The sequence below is a fragment of the Dermacentor albipictus genome, chromosome 6 (assembly GCF_038994185.2).
Source record: "Dermacentor albipictus isolate Rhodes 1998 colony chromosome 6, USDA_Dalb.pri_finalv2, whole genome shotgun sequence".
In the NCBI taxonomy this organism is placed as follows: Eukaryota; Metazoa; Arthropoda; class Arachnida; order Ixodida; family Ixodidae; genus Dermacentor; species Dermacentor albipictus.
In genome coordinates, this window is record NC_091826.1 from 131,150,599 (window position 1) to 131,168,128 (window position 17,530).

The 17,530-nt window shown below is 45.0% G+C and overlaps 1 protein-coding gene and 1 non-coding gene across 2 annotated transcripts in view; one reads left to right on the forward strand and one right to left on the reverse strand.

Moving 5' to 3' along the window:
- Positions 1-17,530, reverse strand: part of LOC135918612 (uncharacterized) — a 400,339-nt gene that overhangs the window by 301,406 nt on the left and 81,403 nt on the right. The window lies entirely within an intron of this gene.
- Positions 68-140, forward strand: TRNAP-CGG (transfer RNA proline (anticodon CGG)). Its single transcript has one exon. It is a non-coding gene; the product is annotated as a tRNA-Pro (tRNA).

Genomic DNA, 17,530 nt, shown 5'->3' on the forward strand with positions numbered 1-17,530 from the left:
GCTGGCTAACACTCCCAGGGTTCTACAAGGAAGCATAAATACCCAAGAAAGTGGATCGGTAAACGGCGCCACGGTAGCTCAATTGGTAGAGCATCGCACGCGGAATGCGAAGGTTGTGGGATCTTTCCCCACCTGTGGCAAGTTGTTGTTTCATCCACTTCCGTTAATATTGCGTTTCATTATTTCATTTATTAAGCTCAAGTAATTTCCCCTATGTTGTCCTTGGTGTCAGTGTTTGTTGGCTTCTTGTGATATGACTAATAAAAATCGGGGCCCTCGGTTAACCACCTTTCTTCCTGCAATCACATGTTTCATGGAGGATAACAAAAGCACGCTTGACTTTCTTAAAAAAAATATGCTTCATGTAGACTGTTTCTGCGTCCTTGTCTGTTTGCAACCTAAAAACATGAAAAACTGCTAGTAAAAGGCAGCAGAAGATTTTAAATGAACTGCTGATATAGCAGTAATGATAACTCTTCACAAAGAATAGCTAATAAAATATTTTGGAAATTTCACTGGTTTTCTGAAAATAAAATTGGCATGGAAAATGTTAATCTTGTATGGGGCACTAAGAACAGTAGCGAAACAAATTAGTCACCTAACGCAATGTGTGTAATAAATCGAGGATAAGTGCTATATAAAACATTACATGTTTTTGATGAGAGATGGTGATTATTTTCCGACACATGTCGATCTTTATTTGCTAATGTGGAAAACCACAATCACTTCCCTCTCAGCTCCGTCAGGGCTCTTTGCAACTAACCTTATGTGCTGGAAGATAGGGAAACACCGACGGCTCATATGTTCAGCAATGTGGCTACTGTAGTTTTTCTTTGTGCAAGTTCTGGGTTCACCCACTCCCTCATTGAAACATTCTTAATGATTACGGTTTCTAATACTCGTTTCCGTCCAGGAGCAAAATCAGCTTGTAGTTGGTGCTAGTCCTGTTGACAGGTCTTTATCCTTTTTTCTTCATGCTATCATACTTCAAAGAATAAATAATCTTGCATACTATTGCTGAAAGCTGGGAGAGTTGCTTACTGGCATTAGGAAACATAGTTACTACACTATAAGATGAAACACATGAAATTACGGGATGAGCGCTGCACATGAACTTGTTTCAGTACATCAGTGCGACTATATGCATGCATGAAAGGCGCACATTTGCAGCAAAATTTGACTATACGTGACATATAAGATACATCATTCATTTTGCATGTACCGTACATCTTTTACAAGTAATCAATTTTTCTATTCGAGATTTCATTAGAAGGTGTGCGATTGCATTTATCGGTTTGTCTGGGAAGGCCCTTATATTTCAGTGTGCACTTTTAGCCTTACATTTTCTAAGTATTTTGTGCTGTTGTATTTTGCCATGTATTGACATCTTTTACAATGTCCTGCAAGTTTTTCAGGCCTTGCTAACACGCTAACCTGCGCAGAATGCTCAGCTTCTCTTTGAGGCACTTTGAGTGCCTTTAATTCCTTCAGCAGCAAGTGTTATACCCCAGTCACACGAGCATGCCAAAGGTCCTTTGAAGTTAAGGAGCATTGAGCTTTCAAAGACATTAGTTCAACGGATATATGTCGGTGCTACATGGTCTCTAGGCAGTCTCCGTTGAAGCATTTAACAGCAACCGCAATGTATCAGCGCTACCATCACCTCAAAAGTCATAAAAAGATATGGCCCAATGCGTGTTATAATAAATTTGTCACATTTTTTTCAGCAACATTTATGTTTCCTAATACATAGAAACATCAAAACAAAATGCACACGTAGTAAAGGCATTACTTTATCACAAACAGATGTACTTATTGTAATGATGGCCACCATGTGTACCACTTCGTACACCGCACGTTGGCGTCGATTATTCATTGTTGCCTTTGCTTCAGCTGCTTTGTTTGGTTTGTTGTGGCTAGGTAGCGGTAGGTACACGTAAATGCTGTAAAAAACTACAAAACAAAAGTGACAAGGAAAGATGCGCAGAAAAAAGCCAAGGAGACGGGGATGCCTAGCAGCCACTAACCAAAGAACCAAATTGCACATGGCACCCGTGTTGTGCCGATGTTGCTGCTGACGACAGGTCGTGCCGGCGCTGCTGTACCGGCGCTTTCATGATGGAGATTGCGGGTGTCCCGAAAGTGTTTAGTACTTTAATAACAGTATGCAGTACTTATAAGCTCGTTCTGAAGAGGTAAAAATTGAACTTCCATATTTTTAGAGATTATTTTTTCTGCTGTCAGACGCCCTCTAGACCTCAGACGCCCTGTAGTATTCCCTTGAGGTTTCAAAGGACGAACGCGCACTCCTTTGACTCAAAGCCCCCTGCCAGTAGGGCTCCTTTGCTGTGCCTGTGTGACAGTGCACATTCTCCCTTGAAGTAAAGGATCTTTGGTTCAAAGGACTTTGAAAGTGCCCGTGTGACGGGTATTATGTAGCATATACCAGGATTTGTGGTAATTGCAGGCTGCAGGAGCATTGTGCACAGATGTTGGTGGTAACAGCGTCTGGATATCTCACAAACCATTGCAAAAGATGCCAAACTGTGCCAAAATTTCACTGTACACATTCACTTTGCAAATGTAAGGCAGGGAAGTGCAGATTTGTATACCAGGTCTTTTCCATCCAAGCAACCAATAACTGCATTAACAAACCTTCTACAGGGGTCTTGAATAAAGAAGTTGGTTACTTGAACAATATGATGTATGACATGGGTGCATCATGAATCATAGTTTATATGTCGTGTATTGTGAAATTTCCTGCGAATGTGTCGTTTTTATGTATGTAATCATTGTTTAGTGAGGTCGCTTGATGTCCAGCATCCATTGTCTTCATATCATATTGGTATTTTGTTTTGTCTTAGAACTGTAATTATGGGTCATAAAACCTTACATTGCTAAAATTAGACTTTGGGGCAGTTTGGTATTTTCATCCACATTCTTGTTTTTGCCATTTCCCTTACCATGTAGGCATTTTTCTGGAGCACTTGCAGTATTTCGTCATGCTCTCGTGTTTACAAGCCAGATGTCTGTCTCTGAACAGCCCAAACCACTTGTAGCATGTAAATCTGATGCATCCTCAATAGAACTCCATAGTGAACGTATTGCTAAAAATATTTTTCACGGGATGAAGCACTTCTGTAACTACCAAGTTTTGCAGCAATAAAGAAGCAGAATGCTTGCATCTGGGAAATCTATATATAATATTTTCTTTCTATCATCTTTTATCTGACTGAGTGTCAGCATGGTAACATTGCATATTAGCTTTCTTAACATTGATGAGTTCCAAATAGCTCCTATAATCTTTTTGTCCTCACATTTTCTGCAATATCCTTCAAAGAAAGGACGACTAGCAGTTCGCCTGATTTACCACTTTTACAGGCAACAAATTAACCATAATAGTAGTGTCATGCCTGTTGCTTAAAAGCTCCTAAACGATTTTGCACACCTGAATGTTCCTTGAATTCATTAAAGCAGGTGCTGCTCATATGATGGCTGAATGCTCATGTGATTGGTTTTTAGGCCAATGTGAAAGAAAAACCCCAGTACCTATGTGCTGCTTTATGATGTTGACCTCTATTTATTACATTGGTGAACTGTGTGTGCACTCTGAAGATATGCGCATTACTGCTGGTGTTTCGTATAATCTGTGTATAATAAAACAACACATTATATTATAAAAACACATTCATTTTATTAGTTTTTGTAGTGTGTTGTCATGATTTCCTTTCATTGTCAGTGCTGCAAGGCGTCCTAATACCTAATTAAAGAGCTTCTGCAGATATCAAGAGTGATTCAAAATTTCGGAAACTAATAATCACTGCAGCTGCAGGTTTCCTTAATATAAGCTCTTTCTTCACTGCAAAATGGGGGTTCCTAAATTGGTTATTTGCACCTATAAACCACCCTAGCTGGATGAAAATACTTTTCAGAAAGTGCTCGAAGGTCTATTATACTTAAGTCAGAATAAGAAGATACTCTTTGCAGATAAAAAAAATGAATGGTCTATCTCACATACTGAAACATTCTGAAAAGCCTTCTGGTCACTCATAGAAACACTTGTTTGTAGCTTTGTCAGTGCCGTGATGTTTCAACCTTAGCCTACAGGATAACGATGCTCACACAATGTGAAATTTTCGCGAAGTATTCTGTTTGTGCATTCTGCAACTTAAAAGGAAGAGGTCCAGACACTGACGAAAATGGTTTAAAGTACTGATTTGAATTTTGGCTCCCCCACGGGAGCATTGTTCACAAGGCTCCCGTGGGGGAGCCAAAACGTAAATAACTATTTTAACCATTTTGGTCGGTGTCTGGACCTTTTCCTTTTAGTATGCATCATCCCGACCAGACGGGCTTTCGTCATACTCTCCACTTCATCCAGTCTGCAACTGTACAATGGGCTGTAATTCTTCCTAAAATATAAGGTGGCCAAGATACACTTGGCGTAGTACCATTGAATGGTCCAGAACTGTCCAATAATTTGTGATGCTATGTTTAAATATTCATGCGGTGTGAGTTTGCAATACAATAAGTACATAATCTATTTACGTTTTGTTTTTCAGAATGCTCCCTATCATGCACTGCCATCTCAACAGTACCATGGCCTTTTGTGTGGATTCCTTCTCCTTTGAAGGCCGCCAGTGTTTGCACTGTGTCACAGCCTGCCTGCCTTAATCTTGAGGAAGAAGGAAATAAAAAATGCCTTTTTTTTAATGCATGCATGGCTCCATGCAACACCACCTGTCCTCGGGGTTTTAGGGCTTTTTGTGTAATGACGCCTTATGTGTGCCCTAGTGGCTAAGTGTTTGCCTCTTGGCCTGTGTAAAAATTTCACACTTATGGATACTGTTAAGGGTTCCTGTATCAAATTTTCTTTCAAATCCTATAGAATGTTTTGTTTCATTATGAAACTAGAATTTATAGTTGAATTGATGCTTTGTGTGATATGCAATATTCAGCTGAAGGTAATCAGTAGAGGTCGAACAAGTGTTATATCTGGTGGAGAAATTTTTTTGAGAAGTGTACTTCTTCGTTAGGGTAACAACCATTTTCCTTGGCAGTATTTATATAGTTCACTTTTCTCCACTCCATGGATATCCAGCAAAATGGGTGAGTGCATAGAGAGGGTGAGGTAAGTTTAAATGCTCAACATGGGGGTTTAGTTGGGATAGCAAGGTGTGTAGAAGTAGGGGAGTTTGGCAAGTTGCCGGCACCAATTTCTATGAGTGATCTTGTTGTTTGTGTCTATGTCAGTTATATAATGCGAGGCGTCTTCTGAGGCCAGAAATTTTGAAAAAAAACTCCTTTTATTTGTGGAAATTCAGTACGTGCCCCTTGGGCTACTGCGAGCACTTAGGGCCACTGGGTAGATGCAGCTCTTCAATGAACGTTTTTGACACAAACTTGTGTATCTACACCGGGTGTGTGCCACTGCATATGTGCCACTCTTTAATGAACCTCTTTGATGCTGGCTTAGGTCATGGGGAATCACAACACGAACCTACGTAGTGACATCTGTGTATGCATGTAAGTGTGAGCTGGAATTGTCTGCTTGGATTTTCTTTCCCTGACGACTAGTCCCCATGTTGAGTTAACTTCAGCCTGAGATATCACCTGTTTGTCTATTGTTATGACATTAGGCCCATTTTGCTGCGAACTTGTCATGTCCTCGTGCTGGCAAGCTTGAATTTCAGGTACTGTACAGTGCTAAGAAAATTGAAGAAGAAATTTTTGTCTCATTATAAAACTAAAAGTTATAGTTGAATTGCTGCTTTGTGTGAAATGCAATATTCAGCTGAAGGTGGGTGATACCACCTCTGCTTCTTTTTCTTTGCAGCTGCGTGTTACATGAGAGAATAAGTTGTACATTGATGTATATTAGAAAAAGCATAGGTATTCAAACGTACTATCATTATGTTCTAGATCATTGGTGCTGTCTGGCCTCCTTTGCATCATTTTTTGTAGCATGCTCGTTTACATGCAAAAACAAATGTGGCCTGTTCTCATGCATGCAAGGACTGCCCAATAGCTCATGATGTTTTGAGCCACTCCATTTGTCTTGGCTGCACTTGTGGATTTTCAACTGTACTGAAGCTTGCAATATGCTTTAATTTCCTGTCAAACTGGTTTGCTTGTTTGTATCCAATTTATTGAATTATTTCCCTTTCATTATGCTAATAGTCATTGATTGTACTATGATGCTGGCATATTTTATTCTGGAACCAATAAATTTCCAGACATTTTATTGCTTTGTCATGGTTTTTGGACTCGTCAGACACAATATACTAAACACACACACAAAAAGAACTCCCTTCAACCTCGTAAAATTCCCTAAAGGTGCATAATAAGCTCCCAGACCTACCTGTAAAAGCTCAAATAAAGAGCTAAAATGCACTCCCAAAACATCTGTTTAAAACTTCCTTAGTAAAACAGCTCCCTAAAGCTGTAAAGATTCACTCCCAAACATTCTCCTATCTGTTCCCCGCAGGGGCGTCTGCGCAAGCAGGCGTTTGGTGTGTGGCGACACCACGGACGCGAGCACACGAGGGTTGGACCCTCCCGCGTGTAGCCGTGCGCGGCGTAGCCGTGTCTGGGGAAAGGGGGATCATGGGGGTTGAGCTGATGCTGGGTGATTGGACCTTTATGGCCCCCCGGCGGAGGCAACACACCCCTTTGGCCTCTGCTTCGCATAGACGGCACCCCCGGACTGACCTACCCGGGGGAAATCGGTAGTTGCCTTTTCGTTTCTCTCTCTCCCTACAACCTTCGTCTTTTCCTTACTTTCCACCTTTCCTGTCTCCTTCTCATTTCTTTATTACTTCCGACCTTCCTGGCAGCAAGGGTTAACCTTGTGTGAGTAGCTAACCTTGGTTATATCATATTTGGTTATAGCGGTAGCGTACAGCTGGCGCTTGTAGGCCGTTTTACAGGCCCTGCAGCGTCCCCTTGTTGGGCTCCATGGTGGGTGGCTGGCGCTACTGCCGAAAAATACACTCCCACTTATGGCTAGTTCTTTCCCTCCACTATCTGATCGCTCCCTGAAAAGGGGGCGCACCGAAGATATCTTTGAATTTTTTGGACGCCAAAAAGAAACTTTCCCGCGATTCCATGTAATCCATTCTGAAAAACAAGGAAAACAAGCACGAACAATCTCACCTTTTGTTGTTTCAAGAACTCTAACTCAGGCGTTTGGACCAGGATATAAAGCATCAAAGATGGCTAGCGGTGATCTCCTTTTGGAGCTCCGTGACAAAAAACAGCACGAGAAACTGCCTAACCTTCTATCATTTGAAGATGTTCCAGTCACAGTTACCCCGCACCGCACGATGAACACCACCCGTGGTGTAGTTTCGGATGATGACCTGATGGAACTTACGGACGCTGAACTATCAGAACGCTGGAGTGATCAAAACGTAATCAATGTTAAGAGAATTCTGCTAAGGCGCGATGGAAAAGAAATCAAAACAAAACATCTAATTCTCACCTTTGGTACAAGTGTGCTCCCTGAGAGTATTGAGACAGGATATGTGAAGCTCCGGGTCAGACCATATGTCCCAAACCCTCTGAGATGTTTTAAATGCCAGCGATTTGGCCACAGCTCATCGAACTGCCGCGGCCGCCAAACCTGTGCAAAATGTAGTGCTCATGAGCACTCCGCTGAATCGTGTGAAAACACTCTCCACTGTGTGAACTGTGATGGGGAGCACGCCGCGTACTCGCGGTCGTGCCCATCTTGGAAAAAAGAGAAAGCGATTGTAACGATCAAAGTAAAAGAAAATATAAGTTTCAAAGAAGCACGCAGGCGGGTATGCTTCCTGCCAAAGCACACCTTTGCCGAAGTGGCGCGTCAGGGGGCAGCGCCACAACGGTCTCCGGCGGCTGTCCGACCCACACCCAGTGAGGCGGCAGTGACGCCATCCGCCCCCCCGGCGGCTGCAGCTGACGCTGCTGCGCCAACACAGCAGACGGGGCCATCGACCCCGAAGGTGGGTGCAGCCGAGGCTGCCCCAACCTCCAAGGCCCCTTCCAGCGCTGGCAACAGCCGGCGCAGCCAAATCCCCCAGGGAGCCCCATCGGCCTCCGGGCTGGTGGGCGCAGGGGTCTCGCCTTCCGAGGTGAGACTCTCTCGAAAAACTTCTCGCTCTCAAGAGCGCGTGTCCGGCGCCTCACATGAGGCAATGGACACAACACCTACCCCCACGGCGCTCGAAGCGCCTAAGGAGCGGCGAGGCTCTCTCGAACGCTCCAAAAAAGGCAGAACCCCGGTTACAGGGCCTCGCAAGAGTTCTGTAATCTAAGACATCACTTCCGTTTCCGTAAACACAGCACCAATTTACCTTAAACATGGATACACAAATCATTCAATGGAACATCAGAGGTCTCCTTAGAAACCTTGATGATTTGCAGGAAATCATCCACCAACACAATTCAAAAGTGCTGTGTTTACAGGAAACACACCTAAAATCCAAACACACAAACTTTCTCCGACAGTACATAACTTTTCGCAAAAATCGCGATGATGCCGTCGCATCATCAGGTGGTGTTGCGATTCTCACCCATAAAAGTATAGCATGTCAACCTTTACAGCTACGAACGCCCCTTGAAGCAGTGGCAGTGCGAGCTGTTCTGCTAAACAAACTTATCACTATTTGCTCAATTTATATACACCCACACTACAAACTAAGCAAACCTGAATTTCAGTCCTTCATAGATGAATTGCCAGAACCTTACGTTGTACTTGGGGATTTCAATGCGTACAACAGCCTGTGGGGTGACTCTCGTATAGATGCGCGAGGTCGTCTTGTTGAACAGTTCCTATTCTCTGCTGGTGCATGCCTGCTGAATAAGAAGGCACCCACATATTATTCTCTCGCCAACAGAACATTTTCTTCCAGTGACCTCAGCCTAGTTTCCCCGTGTATACTGCCTGAACTCGTATGGGAAGTTATGAACAATCCTTACGGAAGCGACCACCTCCCAATCCTGCTTAGAACACCTGAAGTAAAGGAATATCCACCACAGGCTCCTAGGTGGAAAATTGACACTGCCGACTGGGAAAAATTCCGAACTCTATCTTGTATTTCGTGGGATGACATGTCCTCGCTAGGAATTGATGCTGCTGTCGAATATTTTACAGCCTTCATAATAGATGCCGCATCTAAATGTATATCACAAGTAAATGGCCTGTCGTGCAAACCGCGTGTTCCGTGGTGGAACGACGATTGTAGGATCGCACGTAAAAATCAGAACAAAGCGTGGGGGTTGCTACGCGCCTCCCCCACTGCGGAGAATCTTATTAACTTTAAAAAAGTAAAATCACAAGGCAGGCGAATCCGCCGTCAGGCCAGACGAGAAAGTTGGCACAAGTTTTTATCAAGTATTACCTCGTTTAGGGATGAGGCCAAAGCCTGGAACAGAGTAAATAGGATTAGAGGGCGGCAAACACATTCACTCCCCCTGGTAAACACACAGGGAGATACACTGAAAGATCAGGCCGACTCACTTGGGGAGCACTTTGAGGGTGTATCAAGCTGAAATCATTATTCGCAATCCTTCCTAAAATATAAAGAAATAGAAGAATGCAAGCCACTCATCAATAAATGCCGACAGAATGAACCGTACAATTGCCCTTTTAGTGCTGCCGAGTTGAAAGCTGCCTTGAGTGCATGCAAGAGTTCCGCACCAGGATCCGATAGAATCTTGTCCGAAATGCTCAAAAACTTACACAATGACACGCAAGTAACACTACTTACACTCTTCAACACTATCTGGGACGCAGGGTACCTTCCAACGGCATGGAAAGAAGCCATTGTGGTCCCTGTTTTGAAACAAGGGAAAGATCCTTCTTCAGTGGAAAGTTACCGCCCGATAGCCCTCACAAGCTGCATGTGTAAGCTATTTGAAAAAATGACAAATCGGCGACTCATCCATTTTCTTGAACAGAAAAAAATGCTTGACCCCTGTCAGTGTGGCTTCCGAGAAGGGCGCTCCACAACTGACCATCTTGTACGTGTAGAAGCAAATATCCGGGACGCATTTGTACACAAACAATTCTTCTTATCCATATTCCTCGATATGGAGAAGGCGTACGATACGGCGTGGCGTTACGGTATCTTAAGAGACTTGTCAGAAATGGGCATCCACGGTAATATGCATAATATAATAGAAAGCTATCTGTCAAATCGTACCTTCCGGGTAAAAGTCGGCAATGCACTCTCACGCCCTTTTACGCAAGAAACGGGTGTACCCCAAGGAGGCGTGCTGAGCTGCACGCTCTTTATCGTGAAGATGAACACGATTCGTGCTTCATTACCACCCGCCGTCTTTTACTCTGTCTACGTGGACGACATTCAAATAGCTTTCAAATCTTGTAACCTCGCAGTCTGCGAGAGACAGGTACAGCATGGCCTGAACAAAGTCTCAGTGTGGGCAGACAAGAATGGATTTAAGATCAATCCTAACAAAAGCTCTTGCGTTCTTTTTACAAGAAAGAGTGGCCTGGTTCCGGATCCTTCCTTAGAACTGTGTGGACAACGAATACCTATCAGCAAAGAGCACAAATTCCTAGGTGTCATACTTGACTACAGATTAACTTTCGTTCCCCACATTAAATATCTTAAAGAAAAATGTCTGAAAACAATGAACATAATCAAACTTCTATCCCAGACTACATGGGGTAGTGACAGAAAGTGCTTAATGAATCTCTATAAGAGCCTCATCCGGCCACGATTAGATTATGGTGCTGTGGTATATAACTCTGCCGCCCCAAGCGCGCTAAAGATGCTAGACCCTGTTCACCATCTGGGTATCCGTTTAGCCACAGGAGCTTTCAGAACGAGTCCCGTACAAAGTTTATATGCAGAATCGAATGAGTGGTCACTTCATATCCAGAGAACATACATCAGCCAAAAATATTTTTTGAAAGTGCACTCTAATCCTGAACATCCCTGTTTTAACACCATCAATGATATGACATATGCTACACTGTTTCGAAATCGTCCTTCCGTAAGACAGCCTTTCTCGCTGCGTGTGAGGGAGCTTAGTGAAGAAATGCACGTTCCGCTCCTCGAGCTTCCCCTAATGCATCCAGCCAAGCTGCTACCTCCTTGGGAGTGGCAGCTCATACAATGCGATATATCTTTCATGCAAGTAACAAAACACACTTCAGACATTGAAATCCAAATGCATTTCCGGGAACTCCAGCACAAACACTCCTGCGCGGAGTTCTACACTGACGCATCGAAGTCACACGATGGGGTGTCTTATGCAGCCGTCGGTTCATCCTTCTCGGAATCCGACGTACTGCATCCGGAAACGAGTATCTTCACGGCTGAGGCCTACGCACTACTGTCGGCTGTGAAGCATATCAGGAAATCAAAACTCCAGAAAGCAATCATATATACGGATTCCCTTAGTGTTGTGAAGACCTTGATGGCATTCTCTAACCACAAAAATCCGGTAATTAACGAACTTTATTCTGCTCTGTATAAAGCGTATATAGGTAATCAGCATGTCATCATATGCTGGGTGCCAGGTCACAGGGGCATCGAAGGTAACATTCTAGCGGACCAGATGGCCACGTCAGTTTCATCGCATTCTGCTAATCCCACCGCTGCAGTTCCTGTCACAGACCTGAAGCCCTTCTTAGGGAGGAAACTACGGAACCAGTGGCAACGGCTATGAGACGCGGAAACAAATAATAAGCTCCACGTGATAAAGCCACAGTTAGGATTCTGGCCTTCTGTAACAAAATCACGCCGGACAGATGTCCTATTCTGTCGTCTGAGAATAGGACACACATTTGGCACACATAACTTTTTACTCACCGGAAACGAGCCTCCAACCTGTGGTAGATGCGGGGAGAGGCTGACCGTCCTCCACGTCCTTCTGGAGTGTCGGAAAGCCGAATCCGAAAGAAAGAAACATTTTGCCTTAGCATACCGCCAGCACATCCCCCTTCATCCAGCAATGTTACTAGGCCCAGAACCCCTGTTTGACTCCAGCGCAGTCCTGGGCTTCCTGAAAGATGTTGTATTACATGTTATTAGCCCCACACACTCGTAGCGCCTCCTCTTTCCAGAGGATGCCGCTGTGATAATTTTTTTTATGTAGCACATGCCTCTAGGCCCTTGTGTCTCAAGGGCTCAAACGAGGCAGTGGTGCTCTAGTGAATTTTAGAATCTTATATATTTTATATTTTGCATCATTCTTTTACGATGGATTTTCATGTACATAGTATCCGTCATTAGTCATCGCCATAATTTTATAGCACGCAGATTTTACGCACTTTACAGCGACTATTTTTAGGCCACTTTACAGCCAACTCACATCTTCCATATTACATCGTTAACACTACCACTTGTCATGGCGCTCTTTGGCCAAACCTGGCCCTTGCGCCATAAAACACTACACATCATCATCATCTCCTATCTGTTCCCATCAAAAGCAAAAATTGAACTCTCAAAACTATCCATAAGTGCTCCCTTAAGCAGAGCTCCCAAAATATGGGAACAGTTGCTCCCAGGTTTACACCTAAGCACTCCTACAAGGAGGTAAAATAATTTCCCAAAGGTATCCTACAAAACTCCCCTAAGAAGCCAAACGTTTCCGGAAATGTGTACGTAAGAACTCCCATCGCTTCTCCTATGAATTCCCATAAGAAGCAAAATAGCATACCCATGTCAACTTGTAAAAGCTCCCAAAGCTCCTCATAAGAACTTCCATAGTTCTGGTGTTCAAAAGAGGAATGAAAAACTCCCAACGTTCCCCATATAGACTCCTGCAACCACTGGGGGGTTGGTGTTCAAGGGAGAATTGAAAAACTCCCATAATTCTCCAAATAGATTCCTGCAACCACTCAGGGGTTGGTGTTCAAAGGAGAATGAAAAAACTCCCATAATTCCCCATATAGACTCCTGCAACCACTCAGGGGTTGGTATGGTATGTGTTGAATATTATGCTCCGGAAACGAAGAGAAGAAGACGAAGTGAGAAGCGAGCGTGGAGCCGAGCGCGCGCCTGCATTTTTTAGTTGTTTTTTTGCACGCGTCGAATAAAGAAGACGTTCTCTACTTCGGCTCCGCTTCCTGGTTTTCAACATATGGTGCCGTGACCAGGATATCAGACCTACAGTTGAAGACCCCTAACGATGAAGCGAGCTACCTGAAGAGGACGACATACCGACGCGATCAACGCGACCACGCTGCGACAGAGTCGAAGAACGATCCACGTCATCACGAGGCCTACCATTCCCGACGTGACGACATGGAAAGAATACGACGGAAGCGTGCTACCGTTCGAGCGGCGGTCACCAGGATCATCAACGACATGACAACTCTTATGCAGACGGAACGAACGCCATATGGTGAGCTGACCGACCATCTTAACCTATTGAAGATAAAGGAAACTATGCTTACGGACCTTGATAACCAAGTAGAAGAGCAGGTTACCGATGATAACCTTGAGGACGAGCTTCTCAGCGTCGGACAGTATCAAGAATCTATCATCCTCGCGAAGTCCCGCGCTGAACGCATTTTATCCGATCAGCAACCAACGACTACGCGCGAATCTCACGATGACTTTCGTCAAGCATGCACACACGTTAAGCTACCGAAGCTTGATGTGCCGAAGTTTCATGGTGACCCCATTAAATGGCCAGAATTTTGGGATCAATTTGAGTCTACTATTCACCAGAACAGATATATTACAGACGTAGACAAATTGAAATACCTTCGGAGGCACTTGATGGGTAAAGCGGAAGGTTTCATCAGCGGCCTGTCGACAACTAACGAGAGCTATAGCACAGCTATAGAACTTCTCAAAGAAAGATTCGGTCAGAAGTCACTGATTGTTAACGACCACATGCGTCGCCTTCTAAACCTACGTAAAGTTCGTTCTTGTGAAGATCTCGAAGGGCTTCAAAGGTAGCATGAAGAAGTGCAGACTCGCGTGAGATCCCTGCATAACCTTGGCGTCGAAGAAAAAGAATATGGAGTGCTTCTGAAAACTGCTATAATACAAAATCTTCCGCAAGAAATGGTACTCCGTTATAATCAGCGCATCTTTTCGTCGACAAACACAGGCGTTACTAGTGACAGGCTAAATGAAATGTCTGGTCTTCTAGACTTCTTGAGTCTTGAAGTAAGAAGCCGGGAACAGACTATACTGATGACTTCTGACAAGAGAGAACAAGCATCAAGAGCAAAACGACAATCTAATGAGCATTTCCAAGGTTCTGCATCTATGTTAACTGTGAAACTGACTACAGAGAGTTGTATATTATGCGGAGACAAAGATCACTCGGTGGATGTCTGCCCAAGGGAACTAACATTAGACGAGAAAAAGCAGAAACTACGGAAATTAGGACGCTGTTTCCGCTGCGCTAGACAATTTCACAAAGCTAAGGAATGCCGAAACTGGAAGAGACTAAGCTGTGCGAAATGCAAGGGGCGACATATCACCACAATGTGTGACCCGAAATGGAAGCAGAAGAATACGGAAACACAGACAACTGTTTCCAGTTCGTCAACAGATACGCCAAAGTGCACAGTTCTTCTGCAGACCACCCAAGTTTGGGCTGTGGGCACTGGAAGCAGATGCTTTGTAAGAATGTTGATTGATGGTGGCAGTCAGCGCAGCTTCATCACAGAAGAACTGTCTAGGAAGTTGAAAGCCACTGTGTTAGCCGAAGAGCAGCTCACCATCTCAGGATTTGGGAACGTTTCAGCACCGCGGAAATATTATAGGAGAGTACGAGTCACGCTGCATAGCCAGTACGACTCAAACTCACTTGAAGTAGAGGCTATCGAAGTTCCCGAATTATGCAATGACTTGTCAGCATTAACAGAGACAAATGTACTTGCCAATTTGAAAAGCAAAAACTTACGTTTGGCTGACGTCAACGCAATTCAGGTCTCACCTGAGCCTGGTATAAGCGTCCTTATAGGTGCCGACTATTACTGGAAGCTTGTCAGCGGAAGAATTCATCGACTGGGCGACTCCTTGACCGCCATCGAAACTGTCATAGGATGGACACTTCATGGAGATACCAGAAGTCCACCTAAGTTCTACAAGCAGGAAACCGTAAGGAACTTCAACATATGCCTAACGGAAGACAATGTTTCCCAGCAACTGAGGTCTTCCTGGGAAATAGAAAATCTGGGACAGACTAACGAAGACAGACTTTCGAAAGATGACGCACACGTCCTGAAGAACTTCGTGGAAACAACTATTAGAAACAATTGTCGCGATAAAGTTGAACTGCCGTGGCGCAGCAATTGTTCCCAGCCTAAAAATAACCGGGATATCACGTTAAAGAGGCTGGAGGCCGTGCAGAGAACACTACATCGAGAACCAGAGTTTCCGAAGGAATAGGACACTGCCATTAGGAGCTACTGTAACAAAGACTACGCTGAGAAGGTCCCAATGGACAGTACGAGTGAACATATCACGTGCTGTATGCCACACCGAGCAGTAGTGTGACGCGACAGAACTACGACTGAAGTACGGGTGGTATCCGACGCCTCTTCTCATGCTCCGGAGTCACCTTCACTCAACGACGTCTTGTGGACAGGACCGAATTTGAACCCCAACATCATCGACTTAAGGCTGAAATTTCGCAGCTTAAAGATTATAATTTCCGCCCATATCGAAAAAGCGTTTCTTCAAATATCGCTGGCTGAACAAGACCGAGACGCGTTTCGTTACTTCTGGTTTGATGAAGGGTCCGCCAATATTGAAGAACTGCGCATGACAAGGGTTCCTTTTGGTGCCTGCTGCAGTCCCTTTCTCCTTGCTGCAACTCTGCGACACCGCTTCCAACTAGTAGAAGACAAATACCCTTCTACTGCCAAACTATTGAAAGATCTTCACAGACTGGAGGCCACCAATAGTTTGTGGGCTACTCAAGGACAGTCATGGAATTCTTGGGCCGAAACTATCTGCGTCAAGAGTCCAGAAAACGAAGAAACCGATACAGAGGCAGAGACAGCGAAAAGAGAAAGCGATGCCATGAAATTAAGAAAAGTGGATATGGGACTTTTCGGATTTTGTCTAGCGTGGGATGATATCTATTTAGTTGCGTGTGAAATATGTAACCAAGTCACAAAGCCACAGGCTCTGCGAAAGCACTTGGAGCAGCGGCATGGGAGCATCGACACTTTTCGTAGGGGTGACCACACTGCTGACACGTCCGTGCTCCAACCGGCGGGTGTAGGGAAGTCATCGGGGCACAGCTTCTTGTCATCGTCGTCCTCATCGTCGTATTCAATGTTATCGTCTTGCGCCCTGCGACACTCGAGCGGGCCTGCCGGGCGCCCGCCGTCAACAGCAAAGGCTCCATCTGGGTCCTCACTGTCAGGGAGGCACAGCAGTGGGGTGAAAAGGCTAAAACGCAACAACCACACGCTGGCCCCCGTTGTCCAGGTGGAGCGAATGCCACTTCCACGACAGCCTCAAGCCATGGCCACACGCAACAGCTCGCCAGGCCTTGAAAAGGATTTACCGTCACCCCAGCAGCCACCACCTTTAACCCCTGGAGGGCTAGGAATGCTGTCTGGGCCGGGGCCCGGGCAATCCAGTCACATAACACGCGACGCATGCACCAGCAGCATGTCAGCAATGCTGGCTGCGACGACTTCCACTGCGGCACCTACGCCCATCAGGAAGACATTCCAGCAATGGTTCCACCACGAACACAGCCAAGTGCTCATGGTACCGACGGCTTTGCCGACGGCAAAGTTCGCTCATGCAAAGTGCGCACTTCTAGTGGCAGCACGTTGCGGAGACCGGCACAGATGCGGTACCACCTAGAATCTGCTGGACAAGTTCCGTCTTGAAAAGAAACAAGCATACGCAAATTGTTCGGCCAGGAGCTGTTGAATATTATGCTCCGGAAACGAAGAGAAGAAGACGAAGTGAGAAACGAGCGTGGAGCCGAGCGCGTGCCTGCATTTTTTAGTTGTTTTTTTTGCAAGCGTCGAATAAAGAAGACGTTCTCTACTTCGGCTCCGCTTCCTGGTTTTCAACAGTATGGTATGAATAACTTTATTTAGGTCCTGAGGGATCAGTCTGGGACTGATGCGGGCCGCTCCCACGTCTGTACAGAGAGGCCGAGCCCCTCTGCCGTCACACGGGCCCTCTGGACAGCCCTGAGTTGGTCCTCAAAGGAGAATAAAAAAACTCCCATAATTCCCTATTACACCACCAAACACAAGGGTGTGAAAAAAAACTCCGTTCGAATGGAGGATATTGTCCTCCCTTAAGGGCTGAAGTTATGCAACGAGGCCAAAACTCCCTAAAAGGGTCAAACCTGTTCACAGTGTAGTAACTCAGTCCTACCACTTTTATGGTATCTTCCAGTGGTCGCCTCCATCCCCCGAAGCAGTGTCGGGCAGATACGGCATTCCACGAATAGAAGACAAGCGCCCATGTGGAACGTGTGACTCGCTCTCGGAGGAGGAAATGGCAGATGCATAAACCACGGGGCTACTGCCGATGTTTGTTTCTATCCAAAGCACCCGGCCATGCCGGTA